This window comes from Nomascus leucogenys, chromosome 2 (assembly GCF_006542625.1).
Source record: "Nomascus leucogenys isolate Asia chromosome 2, Asia_NLE_v1, whole genome shotgun sequence".
Taxonomy (NCBI): domain Eukaryota; kingdom Metazoa; phylum Chordata; class Mammalia; order Primates; family Hylobatidae; genus Nomascus; species Nomascus leucogenys.
In genome coordinates, this window is record NC_044382.1 from 93,287,243 (window position 1) to 93,308,731 (window position 21,489).

A 21,489-nucleotide genomic window follows, 5' to 3' on the forward strand; every position below is an offset into this window, starting at 1 on the left:
TAGGGGAAAATTCATTTACTTGACTCTTCCAGCTTGTAAAGGCTGCCCAATAACTTTGCTTTAAAGTCACCTTTCATCTCCAATCTCTGCTTCCATCCTCACATCTCCTTCTCATTTTCTTCCACTTTTAAAAACTGTTAGGATTACATTGAACCCACCTGGATAATCCAGAATAATTTTCCCTATTTTAAGATCAGCTGATTAGTAGCCTTAATTCCACATGAAACATTAAGTCTCCTTTGCTCTACAACCTAAAGTATTCACAGGTTGTTAGGATTACGATATGCAATTTTTGAAGTCTGTGCTTATCCTTCTCCTGTCTTCTATAATTTGAACTGATGATCACTCCCTTTGGAAGCTAATTATTAGGTCAGGATACTCCTTGACTCAACTGATTTCTGGCTTTCTCTTGGAGATCCTTCTTGTTCTCTGCTGATATTTCAGTCCATTTTATAACTGAGTATGTGTGAAATATAAATAGTGACAGCAAAGGAGGAAAGAGGAAATTATGAAGCACATGACCACAATGCATGAAGCAGACTTGGGTGCCATTCTGGCATGGGGACTGTGGTCAATTTGCAGGGTGATTTCAGGTAAGATTAACATTTAAATTAGTAAACCCTGGGGAGAGCAGACTGCCTTTCATTGTGTGGGTGGGTCTTATCCAATCAGCTGAAGGCCTGAATAGAACAAAAAGACTAACTTCTGCAAGCAGGATGAAATTTTTTCATCAGACTGCTTTGAGACATAATCTGCACCATTAATTCTTCTAGGTCTCCAGGCTGCCGGTCCTTAGGACTGGAACTACATCATTCACTCCCCTGCATCTCCAGCCTACTGGCACACACAGCAGATTTTGAACTCCATAGTCAGCCTCCATAATTGCATGAGCCAATTCTTTATAATAAATCTCTCTCATCTCTTTCTCTTTATACACACACACACACACACACACACCCCTATTGATTCTATTTCACACATACACACACAAACACGCACAAACCTATTGATTCTATTTCTCTAAAGAACCTTAATAGAGGTGGTCTTTAGCATCCACAACATAATCTGGTGGTATTTATTCTTACTTTATATCAGTCTTCAAAAAGCATTACCTCACTTTGAATCTTGCTAGCCAGCAAGATTTTTTTTCAGGGCTTTAAACTTTATATTCTCTCTCTCCAGGCATGGTTTTCTTGCCTTTCTATTCTATCACTCCTAACTGTGACTCTACTCTTTATCTTCACCGGAGCATAGAATCCTTTAAAGATACTTTTTACCCAGCTTTACAGAGACAACTAACCATCTTCTGTTTGTTCTTGAGCCATATCCAGGCATCTCTCCTTGACTGGAAATTTCTATATTATAATCTCTAATGTTTTGAAAAATCCTGATTTTAACCATTGCAATATTCAACTGTGAATTATCCCCTGAAACTGTATTTGGTTTAGTTCTTATCCTTATTACCTGAATGTGGTTGTAGAAAATCAGATAATCTACCCTGTGCCCACTACCCATACTACTTATTTTATCTTATTGATTTCTACCATACTTCCCTGATTGGAAGTTCCAAACCTCCAATCCATTCGTTTCTCCAGTTAACAATGAATGCTTGAATCTTCTCATGTAATTTTCTTCATGTTCTGACTATTCCTCTAAGAAAATTGAGGCCAGCTCTCGTGACCTCATAGCCTAATATGTACATTAGGCATGAAAATGAATACGGCAATAGAATGAGATTCGTGCTTTACTAGACACATGCTAGACATATGCAAAAGTAGCATGTTGGCTTAAAAGAGGGGATTGATCGCCTCTATAAAAGTGGAGCAGAGGTGGCTGCAGGGAGATTCAAAGGAGGTTCCTCAAAGGAGATTATTCTTGAACTGGGTCTGGGAGAGGAAAAGAAGCACATAAGGGAGAGGCTGGGTTTCTTGACAGTTTCCTTGGTATCTGCCACACTTGGCATTCTGTTTTTTTCTTTCAGCCTTCTAAATTTTCTCTATCATTTAAGCTAGGCTCATATCCTTCTATTATACCTCCTCTAAATATAGGCATTTCTCCAGACTGAATTTCAAGCTACCTATTCAATTGCGTCTTTCAGACAATTTACCTACTGTCATAAGATAATTCTTTACCTCATCCAGTGAGTCATCAAATCCTATTCTCAATACTTCTCACTACTAACAATTTCCTTTTTCAACCCAAGATATGAGGTTGGTATAATTACATTCTGGGAAAACTGATAAGAATGTCAGTTGAGCCACTTGCCTTCATTCTCTAAATTTGCTAGTTTATTCAAGATGAATCATTCTCATATACAATTTTTCAAAATATGCTCCCTAATTTCCACAAGGAAAAGTCCAAACCTTTTAGTTTGCTGCGCAAGACTCTCCATAATCTAGACCCAAACCACCTTCACAGATGTGTGCCCACTATTCCCTAAAAGAATTATTTTAGCATGGCATACACCAGCCCTCTCATGTCAGCTCCTTCAAACTTCTTGCCTTGACTCTTTCCCAGTCCCAATTAGCTTTATGCTGTAGTCATGTTGAACTCATCTTGGTTTCTTGAAAATGTCTCCTTTCTGTCTTAGTGTGTGCTCCTTTGCATGTGTCTCTTCTCAGACTTGTAAACTCATTGGGACAGGATATATGCTTCATTCAGATTTATATTCTCCCATCTTGACCCCTAGAAACAACAAAGTTATTAAATATACTGATCAAATGAAATATGGTTGACAACTCCTTTAAAACCCTGCACTTCAGTGGGATGTCCTTTATCTTCTTAAAACAGACATTTAATAAAGATACATTTAAAATCTCATTCTCTCCAGTTATTTGTGGGAAAAATAGTCTCTATTTGTACCTGTGGGAACACAGAGAGATAATTGCTTTGGTGACTTCCTGTAACCTAAAGCAAGAAGAAAGTGACATAGCTGAGAATAGAGTTTAGGTCTTTGACTTCCAATTCATGTTTCCTACAAAGCATAACTTAACAATTTGGAAAGAAATTCCATATGAATTAAACATCTTTCTTTGAACTGAAATAAGTTTACTTTCAACGTCAATACCTTCACCACAGGGTATTCTGTGAACTGAAAAGAAAGGCTCTGTGCTGAAACTGTGTCTCACTAACACTTCAGCTGACATATTAACTTCTTGTTGAAGAGCTATTTAATTTGAATAGAATCTGAGCCGTTACAGTGGTAGGAAGATTTTATGTAACCCTCATTTTTCTATTGATGAAAACTCCACTACCTTTAAGATCTAAAAAGGTAAGACATCTGCCATTAAAAAAAAAAAATCACCGTTATCTGGAAGATACATTCACAGGCAGTTAACAAATATTGCATTAGGCTTTACACATTACCAGGCCACAGGAGAGGTGATAGAGGTGAAATCAGAGAATTGATGAGCTGTACATGTTAAAAATAGTATTGACTATTAATTAAATGTACAATGAAACTTCAAATGTATAAATATTTTTCTCTTACATGTTAAAGCTCATCTTGGAAAGAGCTTAAATTTCAATAAAAAACACAAGAATGAAAGCAAATGGCAAATACTTCAGCTACAATTCAATGAATATAATTTTCTTGCTTATAAATATGGTTAAAGTTGCAGCACTTTTTAAAACATGAGAATCTTGTATAGAACCATGTTTATTGAGTTTAAAAAGACTTTAGCAATGTACCATTTGACCACTGAGAGGAGTGAGGGTCTTTGCTTTCATCCTCGAAAAGATCCACGGTTTTTAAGGACTGTGTTTTGGTGCACAGAAGAGCATGCTCTCATGCGTAAGTAAATACATTGGCATCACATTCTTGGAATATATTTCCTTTATCCGTCCTAGGGTAACCACATTTTGAATTGCTTTAAGTGAGTTATGATAATATCCCGGGCTCCACTTTGGCATGTCAACAGATGACAAAGGGAAGATCTGGTTGAATTGTGAAGATTAGGCTGAGTTATTGATATTGTCTGTTAACATGGATAAACGTTTTAAAATTGCAATACTCATTTGAACCCTACAATTTATTCATAACAATGTATAGAGTATCTGTATTCTAGACGCTGTGCTAGAGTCTAGAGAGCTAAAGTTAGATACGATGCAGTGGGAAAGAAAACACATATACAAGTCATTATTAAATAATGGAAAAGGATGGATAGACATAAGTAACTTGAATCTTAAACACAAACAGAAAACCATATAGGAATTTTCAAGGTGAAGAGTGTGAGTAAAGGCATTCCCATCATAGGGAACTTCATTTGAAGAGCCAGGAAGACAGAAAACAACATAGTGTGGGTGGAGAGCTGTATTAGTCTGTTCTCACACTGCTGTAAAGAACTGCCCAAGACTGGGTAATTTATAAAGGAAAGAGGCTTAATTGACTTACAGTTCTACATGGCTGGGAGAGCCTCAGGAAACTTATAATCAGGGCGTAAAGGAAAACAAACGTATTCTTCTTCGCCTGGTAGCAGGAGAGAGAGGTGCTGAACAAAGACAAAAGCCCCTTATAAAACCATCAGATCTCATGAGAACTCACTATAATGAGAACAACATGGTGGTAACTTCCCCCTTGATTCAATTACCTCCCACTGGGTACCTCCCATGACATGTAGGGATTATGGGAACTACATTTCAAGATGAGATCTGGGTGGAGAGACAGCCAAGCCTATAAAAAGCTATAAGCAACTCAGTGTTGTTAGATTATAAAGTTCAAACAGAGGAGAGGAAAGATACACCTGTAGAGACAGAAAGGGTCCTGGTCAAGTTATATTAGCTGTCATACAGGGCAGTTTGAACTTCATCCTACAGAAAAGACCCATTGAAGAGTTTGAAGAGATGCTTTGTGTTTGAAATAGAACACCTTGGCAGTGGTGTGTAGAATAGACTTGAGAGGATACAATTATGAGCCTGAATATCAGGTAGTTAAGAGATTATTGAAGTAGTCTAAGAGAGAGGTGTTTTGAATCTAAATGAAAACACTGATAGTTATGATGAAAGTATGGGAAAAGATTTTTAAAAATATTTAGAAGACAAATTTAGCAAAACTGTCAGGTAGAGACAGATTGAGGAATTAATAATTATTCTTGGGTTTTTCTTTCGAGTGATTATATATTTTGTGGCATTAACTTGGTTAGAGAATAAGGAGAATGACATGGAAGAGAAAGAAGAAGAAGGGGAAGGGAGGGAGGCAATTTTAACTGATTGTTGCATATTTAGGCAAACTGGATTCTTTTATATTAGTTGGCTGCTCAATGATAAATGTAATGACATAAGAATGTGTTCATTATCCTTGAAAAGTTTTAATACAACATGTACATTCTCAACTGAATTAGCTTAATTATTGTTTTGCTTTTTACTTTGAAATACTTCAGTTTTTCAAATATTCTTTATACACGTATATGAAAAGAAATATCTGAAATTCATCCATTTATAGAAAAAAAGCAATAGTAGATCCGACTGATTTTTGAGGTATCCCATCATTCTGTTCCAGGGTTAATATTTAAGAAAGAACTTTAAAAGTTTAGGGATATCCATCAAACATCACTAGATTCATTAATGACATAAGGACTTACCTGTCTTAATTACTTTAATCCAGGAAATTATGGCTAAAATAAATAGAGAGCTCAAGCTATTCATCTGATTCATGTTTATTGAGATTAATGTTTCTGTTTTTTAGATTTGGTCATTATTTCATTACTAAGATGCAGTTGGTAAAACCCAAACCAAATAAAAAAGTCAGCTAACAAAAACTATTACTTCATAATCTAATGATCTCCCTTTCATCTCTAAGTAGCAATAACTTAATGTTTTCTTTGACCATGAAAAGGATTTCAAATCCAGCCTATATGGAAAAAGGAAAGAGCTGTGTTCTAGCAACTGATCCTGGAACTATACACAGTTTATGCATTTTTTGTTAAAATAAATTTTAGAACACTAGAAATATTTTATCACATAATGAAATATCTGATGACACAAAATTTCCAATGACACTAAAATAAATAAGATACCTCTAGATTTCACACACTTCTGTGCCTTCAAACACTAAACATTTCTTTATACACATTTACAACAGTTTCTTCTATAAAATTATACTTGCAATGCAGATGTTAGAAAGTCATTTATACCATGATTTGTTATACATGTGATGCCAGTGATTTATCCTGATTATGATATAGTTTATTTTAACTAAAATGAATTATCTATAGGGCTGATAAAAAGATAGCCCATAGGAACAGAGGCCTTTTTAACTTCCAGGTTATGACTTTTAAATCTTCCTAAATCATTACTGCTACAGTGCATTAAACGACACCCAAGTGACCTAGAAGAGTTGATGTGCTTCCCTAAGCACGTGAAAGAGTATTAGATTATGACACTGGGGAAAATCTAGCATTTTATGTTTCATCAACTAGAACAAAGGGTATTCTACATATTTGTTTCTTATTTTCCCAACTATTCTTAGAATAATACTTAGCTCTCAAAGGAATGAGTGCAATCCAATGGAAATCATTACAGTATTAATCTAAAACAACTTCGATACCCAGTGGGTAATCAGAGGCATAGTCAATCTATATATGCCTTTAAGACAGTTCAATGAAAGGCAAGACAGGTTTCTGCTAACTTCTTGGTGTTCTCTAGGTTAGTAGCAGGTTGATATTTGAAATTTGGTCTAGAGACAGTTATGATTATTTCCAGTTTTCTTTTCAAAGCAGGTCACACTTACTTTTTTGTCAGACTTTTTTGTTGCAATTGTCCTCAATATTAACTTGGAATGAGTTTTAACATGTTACTCCATAAATGTTTGAGAGCAATTGAACTAAGACATGTTGCCTGGGAAATGAGAAATGATCATTTTAATACTACCATGAGAAGAAATAACTATTCCAGGGCATCGAGCGGCAAGCCCAGCAGCCCTATAAACCAACCACAAGAGTCAAGTTCAGTTGATTGACTATCTTATGGGAAAATCTGGCAGGATCACTTTGAAGCATTTTTAACATAAGAAAAAACCATGTACTTGTTAATCTCTTAGTCACCAAAGGGCCACATTAAAAAGATTTGCTATAGTTGAGGGATTGTTCAAGGTTATGATATCACCTGTCAAACATCAAAACATGAGGTGCACAAGACTCAAAAGAAATTCAGAAACTTTTCAGTTTTACATTCGGTAATGGGTCCCCGGGAGTAACTGGGTGTCCTTGACACTGTACTATGGTTAGTTTCTGCTGCTGTAGGCATTTTGCTGAATACTGTTTTCATACCTTCATGGGCATGCAGTCATAAACAATACCAAGAAATGGTAAAATAAATATGAACTTATTTGGTCTTGTTTACAGTACAAATTCAGAAAATGTGGAACTCTTAAGATTGAATTAATGCTCATTGCTTTTTATGTTTTGACATAATTGAATGTGTTTTTTAAAAAATTATGGTGGAATAAATTTGGAGCAAAAACATTTTTTAGTCTATGACAAATGTTTAATTTTACTTGAAACTAAGTTATTAGGTTTGAAGTATAGTGAGTGGTGGAATTCCAGCTTATTTCTTCATAGCGATATATCTCCATCTTAATAAGAAAATTAATATAATTGAGTCTTGAAATTTTAACAATGTTAAAGCCAAAAATATATTATGATTCATAATCTAGGGTTTCATAGATAAATTTGTAATAATTGCTTAGTACATACAAATATGCAGAGAAAGGACAACTTCCTTGTGATAGAATTATACTATGTTATGATTCATTATTGGTAGCATAAAATATAAAAAAACATATATATAAAATGTAACATTTATATATAACATTATATATAAAAAATATAAAAACATTATATTTTATGCTGTCTACCAATAATGAATCAGGTTGTTTCAGGTATATACAAATTGAAACAAGGGTCTTAAATAGGATGGTTAATGCCTTAAAAGACAATGTCATTTGATTAGCTTTGTGTCCCTGTGTCTGTCAGATAGCAGAAGCTCTATAAATGCTTACCACATGAATGGATAAATTTGCGTACAAGTGGCCTGAGGAATTTACAATTCATAAATGTAGTGCACATTATCTCATTAGATATACAAAGTGTTTTGGCACAATAATGTTACATCATTCATTTGATGTAAAACCAGAATTTTGAAAGCTCTTTTGATTAATAAATTCAGTAACTTTTTGGATTTATAATTTAGATAACATAATTTTACAAGGCATATCCCTGCCACATACAGCTCACCAGAGGTTTTGATAACCATGCTATATTCCCACATAAATATGAATAGGTCTTAAGTTATGTTTATGACTCATTTTCCCTAAGATGGGCACTATTTCCTGCTAACCAAAATAATTCCTGTATAGGCTATGTACTTACCAGGTAATGCAGAAATGAAAAAAATATACTCTCAGATTTAGGGTTTCTAAACTCACATCCCTGACCATAAGAAATTCTTAATAGAAATACATGATAAAATGAATTAAAAAGCATACATGATATAAACTGAAGTGTTATCATTCTTGACTTGTATTTATTCGTAGTTTAGTAAAAGAGTACATTACCTCTATTATATTGTCAATTTAATTACTATTAAATTCCTCATGGGGTTTTGTTTCTCATAAAATATGGTCATTGTAACTCCAACATAACCAAATGCAGCCACTCAAGATGAGGATGATAGATTGCACAATTTTTAACATAACTGTAAATAACATTAACATGAAATTTAGAAAGAAAGCTAAGAAAGTGTCAACTTTAAACTTTCCCTATGTCAACATCTGAATAGCCTCCATGGTCTCAGTTTCATTTCTTGCCAAGGTCTTAGAAGAGAGACTTCTGATGTCTATTTATATTTTAAATGTCTCTTTCATATAATACATTTATTATCATCATCATTATCATTTATTTCCATTATCATCATTATTAGTTTTGACTCATAGCTTTAAGAACTTAAAAGCCCCAGGGATTATTCCATCAAAAGGCATAGCTTTATCACTCCTCCTCTGGCCTGATGGTTGTCTCATCTTCTAGAAAAAAATCCAGTGACTATAGATGATTTTTTTTTGAATATAATCATTTTTTGACTGGGTTATAACACAACAAAAAAGGTACAGTTAATGAAAAGTATATGAGAATGTATTTCTCACTACAGCACTGTATTTGTACTACATATTATACTGTTTCTCTACGAATTTAAAAATTAGTTTCTTACATTTTAACCTAGCATCTTCATAAACATGATCTAACTTACAATTACATTGCAAAGATTTGAAAACTGTGACAAAATACAAGTAAGTTACTCCAGGTGATTTAATGAGGTAGTTGCAAAGCCCTGACTGTTATGAGAAATCTAAGATGGTCTGATGCTTACTGAGAATATGCTTTATCCCTTATTTCATCATTCTTCCAGGGTTTTTCCTAAAATATTTTCAGCAAATTAAATTTTAAATGCTTTCCATTAACACTAAATCTAGCTAGATCATGTTTTTCTATACAAAATTGACAGGTGTACCTCACATTTAAATAAAGAACAAAGTGTGTTTCCATATCCAGTAATTTTGTCTGTTAACCTAGCACTTTATTACATTGGCATACAATCACTATCACTATTTTATTTTAAATCAGCACTTTAGGATGCTCTAAAGAACTGATGTTTGGGCCGGGCTGGGTGACTAATGCCTGTAATCCCAGCACTTCTGGAGGCCTAGGCGGGTGGATCACAAGGTCAGGAGATCGAGACTATCCCGACTAACATGGTGAAACCCCGTTTCTACTAAAAATAAAAAAAATTAGCTGGGCGTGGTGGGAGAATGGCGTGAACCCGGGAGGTGGAGCTTGCAGTGAGCCGGGATGGTGCCACTGCACTCCAGCCTGGGTGACAGAGTGAGACTCTGTCTCAAAAAAAAAAAAAAAAAAAAAATTGATGTTTCAAGATATTTTAGTATAAAAAAGCTTGAAGCATCTGTGCTTCAAGATTTTATTTTGGGAAATCTCACTTTGACATATTTATGTCTTAATAACATAACCAGCAATCTTTAATTTTCTATAGTGATGCCAGGAAATCTATATTCCACTCCCCAGAAGAGTTCGTATCTGCTGGTATTTTCCACATATCAAAAACCTGTCATGTTACCAAAAAAAAGGTTGTTAGAACATAAAGGATGGGCGAATCATTACTTCTAATTCTTCCCCTAAAAATTGTGTTTTTAAAATACTTTGCATACCCTTGAAACAACATAGAATGAAAGTTGTGTTAGAATTTCCATAATGAGAGATCCAGTGGTCCTCAAACATTTTATTAGCAGTTTTTAATAAAAAAAATTAATACAACTGATAAATTTGGGGTGAAATGTAGTTTTAATAGCATTCTCTTTTATGTCATAATATGTGTTTGTGTTTGAGTAAGGGCCCTGCCAATTGCTAACTGCGAGACTTAGTAATTCAGTTCCCCAGACTAGAGACTCTTCATTTGTAAAATGGTGCAAATAATAGCTTACCTCATGGAGTAGCTGGGAAGATTAAGTAAGACAATGCTTGCGCAGTCTGAAGCATAGCTTTTACCACTAAGAAAAAACAATGGCAATATTTACAAATGAATCAGATGAGAAGCTCTGGTGAAGCACAGGTTGGAATAACTTAATTCTCATATTCTTAGCTTTTACCCTTCCAGGCATTGTTAATGGTTCAGAAGGTGAGTTTCAAACACCTTCTCCTCTTCATTCCCCCATTAAATTGAGGTTTTATCTATAATCCAGAGAAGAAGAGTCTAGATAAATGATGTGTTTTCCTTATTATATCCTGTATTCTTCCCTACCGTTTTATTAAGATAAGCAAGCATAGTCATTTCCCCTGATTACAGGGACCCACACACAAAAGCAGCTTTAGGGTTACAATACAATGAAGAGCTAGCACTCAGAATGGCTTTCACCTCTCACACAGTGGCTGATATTGGTAGGGGATGATACATATCAAAAGAGGTGACATTAGCTATTCGTTGAGCTTCATGAAGCTCAGAAAGTCGGGGATTGTCTGTCAGAAAGTCCAGGATTGTCTGCCATTTTCTAATCTTAGAGGCTAACCCTATGAGAACAGGAAACAACAACAATAAACAAAAAACAACAACAACAACAACAAAACACTGATTTGGGACCACTGGTCTTTGTTCTTTATTGACTAAAAATATTCCTCCCTATTATCTCGTAAGACTGACAATCAGATTGACTTCCAGGGTTAAGGGGCCCACATATTAAAACACAGGGTAGGTTTTATGTGCCAACCAGGGCATTATGATAGGTTAATACAAAAATATTTTGCCTAACACACTGGATAAAAGTTAAAGGTTAACAATTTTGGATATAGTCTGCTGGTAAGTTCTTCTGAATTCAGCTTGACTTCCTCATGCATCTGTGGTCTACACATCAGCTAGGAGGTTCTCCGGGGTGACAAGAACAATGGAGTCATGTGTTTCTCATCTTCTGAAAAGCTAACTGAACTTAATTACGTAATTCCAAAGTCAATATGTGGTACATCCATCCCAGGATCTTGCAAAACGTCATCCAATCATGGCACCAAGCTGAAAGCCATGAAGTTGAGAATCTGTATCAACCCTAGATGCAGCTGTTTGGATACACTCCCTTTGCTCCAGAGACCTATGAAAAACCTAGGAAAGAAAAGTTATCTTTCTTCTGTACCCCAACAGATAATTGTGAGACAGAACCAGAAAAACTACAGAAACACTCTCATCTTGAGGGGAAAGCAGAGAAACATTGCAGTCACTGCTTCATGACAATTCTGAAATCCAGTGAGGCAAATGTCACCAGGTCTACTTATTCTAGGAACAGAATTTTCTTGATCAGGGTTTAGTTCTGCTCCCTAGAAATCAGTCCATGGTTCATTGCATTTCTTGCCTTTCATCTCCATCCTCTTGGATGTCCTTTTATTTCCACTCTTGTGGCCACTTCTGAAAATGTTATTGGAAAATATACCTTTTAGGACGTTTCTTCCAATTCCTGTTGAAAGAAACATAGGGAACAATAGATCTTTTTTAAAATTTTGAAGTATTCCTTTCATCCTTGCAAGCAGTGCCTTTGTTAGTCTAATTCCCTTTAAAATTTTATAGCTTTCAATAAACTTGATTATATCAGTTCCATTCATCAAAAGTCATACCCACAGTACTGTCTACTTTGCTTGGGTATGCCAGGCTGCTGTGGGAGACCCTTACGATTTTTAGAAACCCTTTTGTCTAGTTGAGAGGGTCTAATACACACTGTCTGAATTCTCTCTGTTGTTCTAAGAAGGTGTCTTACAGCCATACCCTTGGTTTTGACATTGCCTCAGACCATGTATATTTTATACATCGTGGAAACTAGATATTAAAATCAGTTTTATTTTCCATCACAGCGTTAGGCAAGTTAGGTGGCTGCACTTCTGGGGTTTGGTCAGTGGCTGTCTGGCATAAGGGGTGGGGAACAACTGGCCACACATGTCTCATGCTTCAGGAGGCCAGCTGTTGTCTTAATTCACATGGCATGGTACAGTTCTGAAAAGGAACAGAAAGGAGGAAGGCCTGAGACCTGATGTATGGTTACTTCCATAGTAATCTATTGGCCAGCTCAACTTCAAGCGTTAGGAAAACAGACTTTGCCTCTATGGGAGAATGAAGATTGGTGGGCATTTTTGCAATCTGCCATGGTACTATTAATAATAACATGAACTATTGGTTGAATTTCATGTAACATCAGACAATCTGGAATTGATTGCTGCATTTTGTGTTCTCTGTGAGCATCCCACATGATATGAGAAATAGAAATGAACAGTGGTTGGGGACCAAGGAAAGTTTTCTGCTTCTACAGTCTGTTAAGATTTCTTTCTGATATCTCATTTAGTCAAGAACCAGGATCACTGGGGCAAGGAACATGGGCAGAGTTTATGTACCAACCTGGGCATTGGAAATGGCAAATGCAAAATATCATGTATACCAAAACAGTTAAAAATAGACCCTCACAAGACAAAAATTACTGTGACTTTTTGATTACTGGAGTCAAAGAAAAGTTCTCCAAGATGAAAAATAAACAGATCTACAACAAAAGGATCAAAATCAGAATGACTCTGAATTTTTTAATAGCCACAGCAGAAGCAAGAAGATAAAGGAGCAATGCCATTTACGTTTTGAAGGAAAATACTTGCAACCTAGATTTCTATACTTACAAACTACCAAACACATGAGACATTTAGAATTTTAAAAAATCTGCTTCTCTCATGCACTTTCTTAGGAAGTTATCCAAGGGTATGATCCGCCATTAAGGGAGTAAGACAAAAAGAAGAAAGAAGGAAAGAGAAAAAAAAAAAAGAAAGAGGGAGGAAGGGTGGGGGAGAGACAGAGAGAGAGAGAGAGAGAGAGAGAGACGTTGTATACCAGAAGCAGATCTCATGCTGAAGATAGGAGAAGAAAATTTCTGGATGATGGTGTGATGTTGAAAGTGCATCCTGGGATCATTTCTGTGTCCGGGTATAAAGGTAAACTTGTTTTGTTTAGAGTAAGTTCAACAATTTGTAGACAAGAAGAGGGAAGAAATAATTATCTGTCGACCTAATATAAGTCAGTGGAATTATTATTATGTAGATTATGTATATCTGAAATTGAATCACAGAACAGTGAATACACACGTTTCTAACCTGCTGGTTACACTAAAACCTAGTGTCTTTCTGCTAATCAATATCTCTGCAAGAGCCTTCTGTTTCCTTTAGGCTACAATAAGAAAGAAAACACAAAATTTCAGAATAAAAAAGAATTACCCTACATACTGATACATGCTTATGTGTTCACAGAAGTATTCCTGGAAAGATATTCGACAAGCAGGGAAGACTGGTTGCCTCTGGATAAGGAAAATGCCAGGTGGGATATTAGACTGACAATTTTTGCTGTTTACCAGTCCCACTAATATAGAAGAGGAACAATTTTCAAATGTAAATCTTTTCATAATTTTATTTTTGAAACATAGATTTATAATAAAATAAGAAAAAGCTTTCACTTTAAATGATAAAATTATATAAAATTTTGACTGTCCTGGAAAACTGAGGTTATCTCCAGAGTACTGGTCCTCACTCGCTCTGCAATTTGTTCCTCAGCATACCTTTAGTCAAATGATGTAAGCATGTTATTAGACTCAATATATTTTCTCGTCTGAGGTTCAATAACATTTAACATAATAACATTCAAAATTCATGTTTATTGTAATTTATATTAAAACATGATGACTGCATAACGTTCTGTTCTATGTAACACAACTTTTTGTTTTGTTTTGCTAAATAAACCAGTTAGCCCTTAGAACAGGGTCTGACCTTGAGTGAACACCAAACAGAGGTTTGTAAAGTGAATGATTGAATATAAATCATCTCAATTATTATTAAAACAATCTGCTGAAAGTCTGACATTTTAGGCAGAGATTGATGCTGGTTAAGCTGTTAATATGCAATTGTGCCCTTTTTGGATCTACAGTGTGTATCAAAGTGCTTACAGTTGAACAATCCAGAAAGTAAGGTTTTGTTCAGACAGGAGCTGTTGTTTGCTCCTATCGCCTCTCTCCCCCTCAGTGGCTGCAATGATACACATTTAGTCCCAAACTTATTTGTGATTAGATGCTGGATATCATTAGTCCAATTAGCATCAATGTCTCCAGAGAATGAGAAGCAAGTTGCCTCATATTATTATAACTTACAACCTGAAAAAATTCAAATTCTGTAGAGAAAACCTATACCAACTTGTCAAATGAAAATATGATTTGTTGGAGTTGGAAATCATTTTTTAAATATATTCATAATAGATGTCTGTTTCTGATTCATCTAAACAAATAAATCCCCACCACAATTTGACTGTGTGAAGGTTTGAGTAGCATTAAAAAGCTATTTTTAACTGATTAATGAATAAAAAATATGTTGCAAGAAATATATCAAAAACCTAATTAATGTTCATCTGCTCTGTGACTGCTTTTCTGTGGGTGACATTTGTGAAAATAATTAATTTTTCATTTCATAGAACACATGACTTTGCAAAAAGTTTTGAAGGCTACATTAAAAAGTTATGGTTTAAGGGAAAAATATTCTAAAACTGAATAATATGGCTAATTCTATGGGTAAAGACATTTTGTATATTTAATATTAAGTAATCTCATGTTTCTATATATTTTTAGTAGAAAAGATACACATATTATAACTTTTCCCAAGACAACGTTAAAATAGAGAAAATAAAAATGTATATGCACATTAATTCAATTACTGAACAGCTACTTACAAAGTATCAGTGAAGTATAGGCATTGTATTTTGTGTTTGGGAGGTATCAATATGGGTTATATGTTAATAGTATTTTTTTGACTCCCAATGGCTTCATATATGTGTACCTAAATAAATATAAGCAACAATTATTTTTCTTCAAGAAAATGCAAATCTAAACTGCATACCCAAGATATGCAAGATATAGCTTAGTAGTACTTCCATTTTTAAGAGTTCCAGCAAATTTTGCTCAGGTGAAAAGCTCTTGAGTTACATTCTAATGCATTATTGATAAAATCCTAGATCAATAAAATCCTCATCCATCCTCTAATCCGCTTATTTTTCTACAGCCCGCTTATTAATTACTTCATTCCATAAATGTTTCTTGAGTTCCTACTGTGTGCTCAGCACTGCTTTAGGTATTAGAGATACACAGTGAACAAAACAGACACAAGTCTCCACTTTCATAAAAGCTTGTCTGTTATGGAGCTGCAAATTGCAGAATTAAAAAGGAATTAAGTGGAATGGGTAGAGCCTCCCTGGCTGGGTCAGCTAGCACATTGCCAAACATGAAAGGGAAAATGAATGAATGGTCAATATGCTTTGCCAGTATGGGCTATCTGTTAGCTGGAGGTTACGACTAAGCCATTGCTACAATTATTCAACCAAAACTCTTCTCACTTCAAACCCTTGGCTTCATCAGTCATTCTCTAACTCTGTAAATGACCAACTTTTTTTGAATTACTATATCCAACGTACTGTCCATACCCACCACTCATCTCCTGCCTTTCCTCACCCAGATCCCTCTTAATCCCAAGGCTTTTTTTATTCTCTCCTAGTACTTTTCACAATCTACTTACCTTACTTGCTTTGAGTTCCTGGTTTACTGTCCATCTCCTCTACTAGAAGGTATACTTTCTGAGGGCAAAATCCATATCCATCTTTTTACTTTTACCAAGCACAGTGTCTGGCATATAAAAGAATCTCTGTAACTAATGAATAAAGCAAGCTATGAAACATTTAAGAGATATATGGAAGGGTGAAGAAGACTGTAGGTAGTGAGTGGAGAACTCCACGGACATACGAAGAAAATGTGACCCAGGTTAAAGCTAGTGCATAAGAAAGAGAGCTTATAATTTCCTGTTCTTAACAAAAAAATACTCTTAACAAAAAACCCAGAGCACTATTTTTGCATGAGACTCAAACTGATTACCCATTTTGTACTTAATTTCTGTGAGATTCTGCCTCCATTTTTGCTCCATATAAATCTCTATAGTAATCTCTCCCTCTTCAGCTAACCTGGAAGAGACTCAGTCAAATAACATAACCTATCTACTGGAAATACCTTATTTAACTTATGAGTTGCTCCCTTAGAGGCTTGTGTCACAATATCTGTGATACAGGATCACTTAAAAAAAACTTTCTCCTCAGAGAACTGACATGTTTTTCTTCACAGTATGAAACCAGCAAGAAATGAAATTTTTCTAGTAATGTGAAAAGACTTACCCTAGTCCAGTAGTTTAAAATCAGTTCCGACTATATTGATTATCTTCTGTGCAATCTGGAAACATCAGAATATTTCCTGGTGGCAATTTATATCACAATCATAAAACCACAACACACAAGTTAGGTCTCAATCATCAGCAAGAGGAAGCAATTTAATGAAATATAAAAGCTTTTTGGCTACCCTAGATATTCAGCTCAATTGAGTTATTCTCAACTGACAATTGGTTATAGTTATGAGGCTTAAACTCTAATGAATTTGGAGGTTTATTATCTCAGAAATTACGTATCCTCTCAGTGACCACACAGTGGCTGAAGATTGCTCTATTTTAGAGATAACAGGTTCTAATTTTTATATTTAGGTACTAGAAATAGAATATTTTATCAAGTGCTCTACACACTAATGGAACATCTTAGTGTCAACTGCACTGAGAGCTAAACATTCCACTCACAAGCTAATGAAGGCATTTTGAGATTTATATAAACTCTAGAAATTTACCATGGGTTTATTTCTTATGGACGTTTCGAGGATTTATGAGACTTGTGATTTGTATATAATTCCAGAGGTTAATTTGTATAAGCAAGTAGTACAGGAAAATAAGGTTGGTTAGTATTTTCATTTCTAAGACTTATACGTCTTTCTTAAACAATTGGAAATAAAGTTTTTAATTTTTATAGTTTTATCTTTGAAGACCCAGTGAAATAAGAGAAAATGGTTAGCAAGTTGTTGGCTGTGTTCATTCAGTTAGAGGCAGATGTGGTAGTTGCAACTGGGTGAAATGAGACTTCTTTCTCAGACATAGGCTTGGCAGGATGCCTTCTCCTTCTCCTTCTGGCAGGAAAAGAAGCAATGTCCTCATCATCTCCCACATCAGCACACACAACTACTGGCATTGGTATTTTCTGATGTCATTACAGATGACACATCTATCTCAGGCCATTTTTTTCTCTTGGGTTCTGGATCCTATTCCCTCGTCCCTTTTTAAAAACTCTGCTTTACTGCTTTTGCAATAATCCTCATTTCCATGGATTTTTCCTGTCAAAGATCTTACCCTCAGAGAATTAACTTATGTTGTATCTTAACATAAATACACTGTTAAGAAATAAAATTATTCCAGTGATGTGAAAAGTCTTATTCTATAAGTATCAGCATATAAATAAAGAGTATTTTTTAATCCTAAAAACAAACAAAACCTCCCCAGACTCAGTGGTATCGTTTGCTAGAAAATGTTAACTCACCAGTTTTCCAGGGGTTTGAAGGGAGGGAGGCTGGTTTATAGCATTTTCCAATGTCCATGTTATAATTATCTAATGATGGCTATTTCAAGTTACCAGTGTACTATCTTCAAATACAGAGTGGAGAAGAAATGTTAAGTGGCACACCATTATATCTTCCCACCATACAGAAACGATAGATGTAGATCATCACAAGGGCAAATGTGATGGACTGGGTGTTTGTGTACCTCCACATTTATATATATCGTTTATGGGGGAGCACCATATGACTCCTCACATGCTCCAAACTTATACTGCATATTTTCCTGTCTCCACCATTAGGCTTTGGACACACTGGCTTTCTTTTTATTCCTAGGAGATAATAAGCTCGCTTCACCTCAGAACCTTTGCAGCAGCTCTACCCTGTGCTTAGATTGATCTGTCACAGAAACTTGAAGTCCAGCTGATTCTCATTCTTCAGATTCCAGGTAAAATATCACTCCCTCAGAAAGGTTTCCCTTCCCACCCAATCAGAAGTCACAACCCTATCACATAACTTTGTTTAAATTCTCTGTAACTCACTCACCCTCATCTGATATATTTATTTTCTAGTTCTTTTTATTTGTTCATTCATTCATTTATTTAAAAAATTATTGGCTGTCACTTTCAAGAAAGTTTAATACAGATTGTGACCTTGCCTCTTTAGTTCAGGTTGTTACTTCAGGGCACTCAAATCTCATTCTGCAGTAAATTAGTAAATCCATTAATAAGTTGCTAAATACATTTTTGTTTCATGTGGAAGGGCAGAATTGTGCTCCCGTCAGGAGTAAAGTAACTGCATAGTATCTGTGTAGTGTCTTAACATGGGTGGAAATCCAGTGATTTCTTTCTGCATCAGTGATAAGAGTGGTTTGAAGAATGCTTTTCCTTTGTGACAGTGCAGGTAACTGAGAGAATGATTACCTCTCTGCATCAAAGCATGTCCTGATGAAAAAATGAACGCAAGGCAGAGCGCTAGAGATTGTTTGTTTCTTCCATTGTTCGTCTTTCCCAGATGGACAGGGGAAAGTCAGAGCTAATAAAACAGGATTTAGTCATGAGGGTTTTGAGGAAATATTCATGATCCAGATAAGTCATTATATACAGTGCCTACTGCCGTGCCTTGTACAGAATAAATGATACAAAACAATGTGCACGTTGTTTTCAAATAGCTTACAAAGGAGGTAATGCTAAGTGTATACGTTAACCTAAAAGACCCCTCAGTTTCCTGGAAATCAGCACCCTCATCTGACCAAAAGAGGTCAGAACCAGGGATGAACCAGTGTTAGGATTAAGCATTGGGGTAAAGAGGGTTGGCAAATAGCTGATACTTATAACCACTAAAGATGTCCAAATAGAAGGCCCATAAGGTTATATTTAATAAAATATGGTTGATCATTTTCTTGAGGAGATAGGAAAAAACTCATTAATTGCAGCTTTCACATCTGTGGGTGCGTGACTGTGGATACATGCATATGCTCATCAAGATTTTTATGGAAACACTAACAAGTGAAGAAGAATTAATAAGATGAATATGATTATGATAGCCTTGGCAACCAAACTAAGTTCTTGCTAAATAGGGGAAATCTCAAAAAGAGAAAATGCAAGACAGATAAAAGGATCACTATAGAATTCTGAGAAATGTACGTGACGGTGTCAAGAAATTAATAAACTATGATTACCTAGAGATTGTTGTATCATTTTGGAATTGTTTATATCTTGAGAAAATTAAAGAAAGAAGGCGTGATCCTTCTAAAGAATAAAATTCAAAATTCCAGAGATGTTTGAAAGAATATCAGTAAATAATTACTCAAATATAAATGTTACTATTCAAGGGCAAGTGCTAAGTCCTAAGTGCTAAGTGGTTACAAGGGACCCCAGAATCACGCTGGAGGTGAAACAGTGACAGAATGGGCACTTCCAGTAAGAAACTGAAGACTGGCTCCACACCAGTGCACTCAGAGACTGGAGGTAGAGCTTTTGGAAACAGGTAAGTTACTAAATGTGAAATTCAAGTGATTAAAAGGTTTTGACACCAAAGCAACTAACTTCATACCACAGTTTGGCATTCGTTGTCTCAGAAGAGAATTAGCATTTAGAAACTGCAGCCTCAGAGAACTGTGAGAAGGCTTTCAGGCACTGAGAAGGAGCTCCTAGAAGGAGATCAACCCAACATGGAGTTGTAAGCAAGTACTACAACACAGAATAAGAAAAGTCACAATAAGGTAAATACTGATTATCTTTCTTTTCTAGACAGATTTTATTTTCTATGTTGTAGATTTTGCTATTATTCTAGTTTAAAGGGACTTATTTCAATTCACAGTTCAGTTAATCTTGATTTATTGTACAACTTCTTAAAAAGTTTTCCCTTTTTCAGACAATAGTTAAATTTTGTACTATAATTTTTAACCCCAGAACACATCAAAAAAGTAGAGTATAAAAAGCAGTATTTCAATATTATGCATTTAGGCAGATATAAAGTGTACTAATTAAGTTTATACTACTTTTTAAAATCAGAAAATATCATGTGAACAAAACTTAGATTATACGTCATATTTGATGAACCCAAAAGAAGGGCAGGCCTGGGTATGGTTTACAGGGTGTAAATGCTGCTTACTGCAGGATATTTTATTCTAACTACTATCTCAGAAGAAAAAAAAAGTGGAATAAAAAGCAATGTTATGGAAAATAACTGAATATTTTAGTTTTGGTGCTAGAGAGAATCTAATTTTCATTTTTATTTAAGCAGACTCTATGACTACATGTAGAAACGCTAGCAATTGTACCATCTGGGTCCTATAGAAGCCTGTGACCTTCTAGGGAGGATCTGTCAATTCACTGATGTTAGAAAAGTAACCAGCTTTAACTCAGGGCAGACTGACTTGGAATAATGTAAAACCCAAACCAGGATATCATAAGGTAATCTAAGAGCTTATGTAGAAAAAGCTAAAATGCAAAATTTCAAATAATATTAGCTCTAATCAATAGTCACTGGAGAAAATAGTTATATGGGTTTAAATTGTGAACTTTTGAAATAGTTATATAAAAAAGAAAAACCTTCGAGTCTTTATGTTTTAGAAATTTGAACACAGAGTGCTTCAGCAAAGAAGAATCCCTTCTCCAACTCCTTTGCTGTTTGTGAAATATTTATGCAGGTGAAAATGAAAGGAATGTTTCCACATGAAGAAGTTAGTAATGGAACTCATCATTCTCTTTTTATAGTCATATATTGACCGTATGTCATTCAGTATCCTTGGCTGTTAGAGAATGGCCACACCACAGAATGACTGGGAGCAGAGATAGTCTCCAAATAGTCTGGATTTGATATTTGAATGTCTTAAATATACATGTCAATTACAGAAATAATATTATGAACATGGCCAGTTAGAATGTGAAGCATTACAACATCAGAGCAGTCACATTTTATTGTAATAAAATGAATGTGGGCTTTAGGGCAGACTTACCTGTATTCAA

General features: G+C 35.1%; 1 long non-coding RNA gene across 1 annotated transcript; it reads left to right on the forward strand.

The window, feature by feature from the left end:
- The first annotated feature begins 13,817 nt into the window (after positions 1-13,817).
- On the forward strand, positions 13,818-20,197 carry LOC115831748. The gene is made up of 3 exons (XR_004027241.1): positions 13,818-13,884; positions 18,353-18,464; positions 19,851-20,197. It is a non-coding gene; the product is annotated as an uncharacterized LOC115831748 (long non-coding RNA).
- The last annotated feature ends 1,292 nt before the right edge of the window (positions 20,198-21,489 follow it).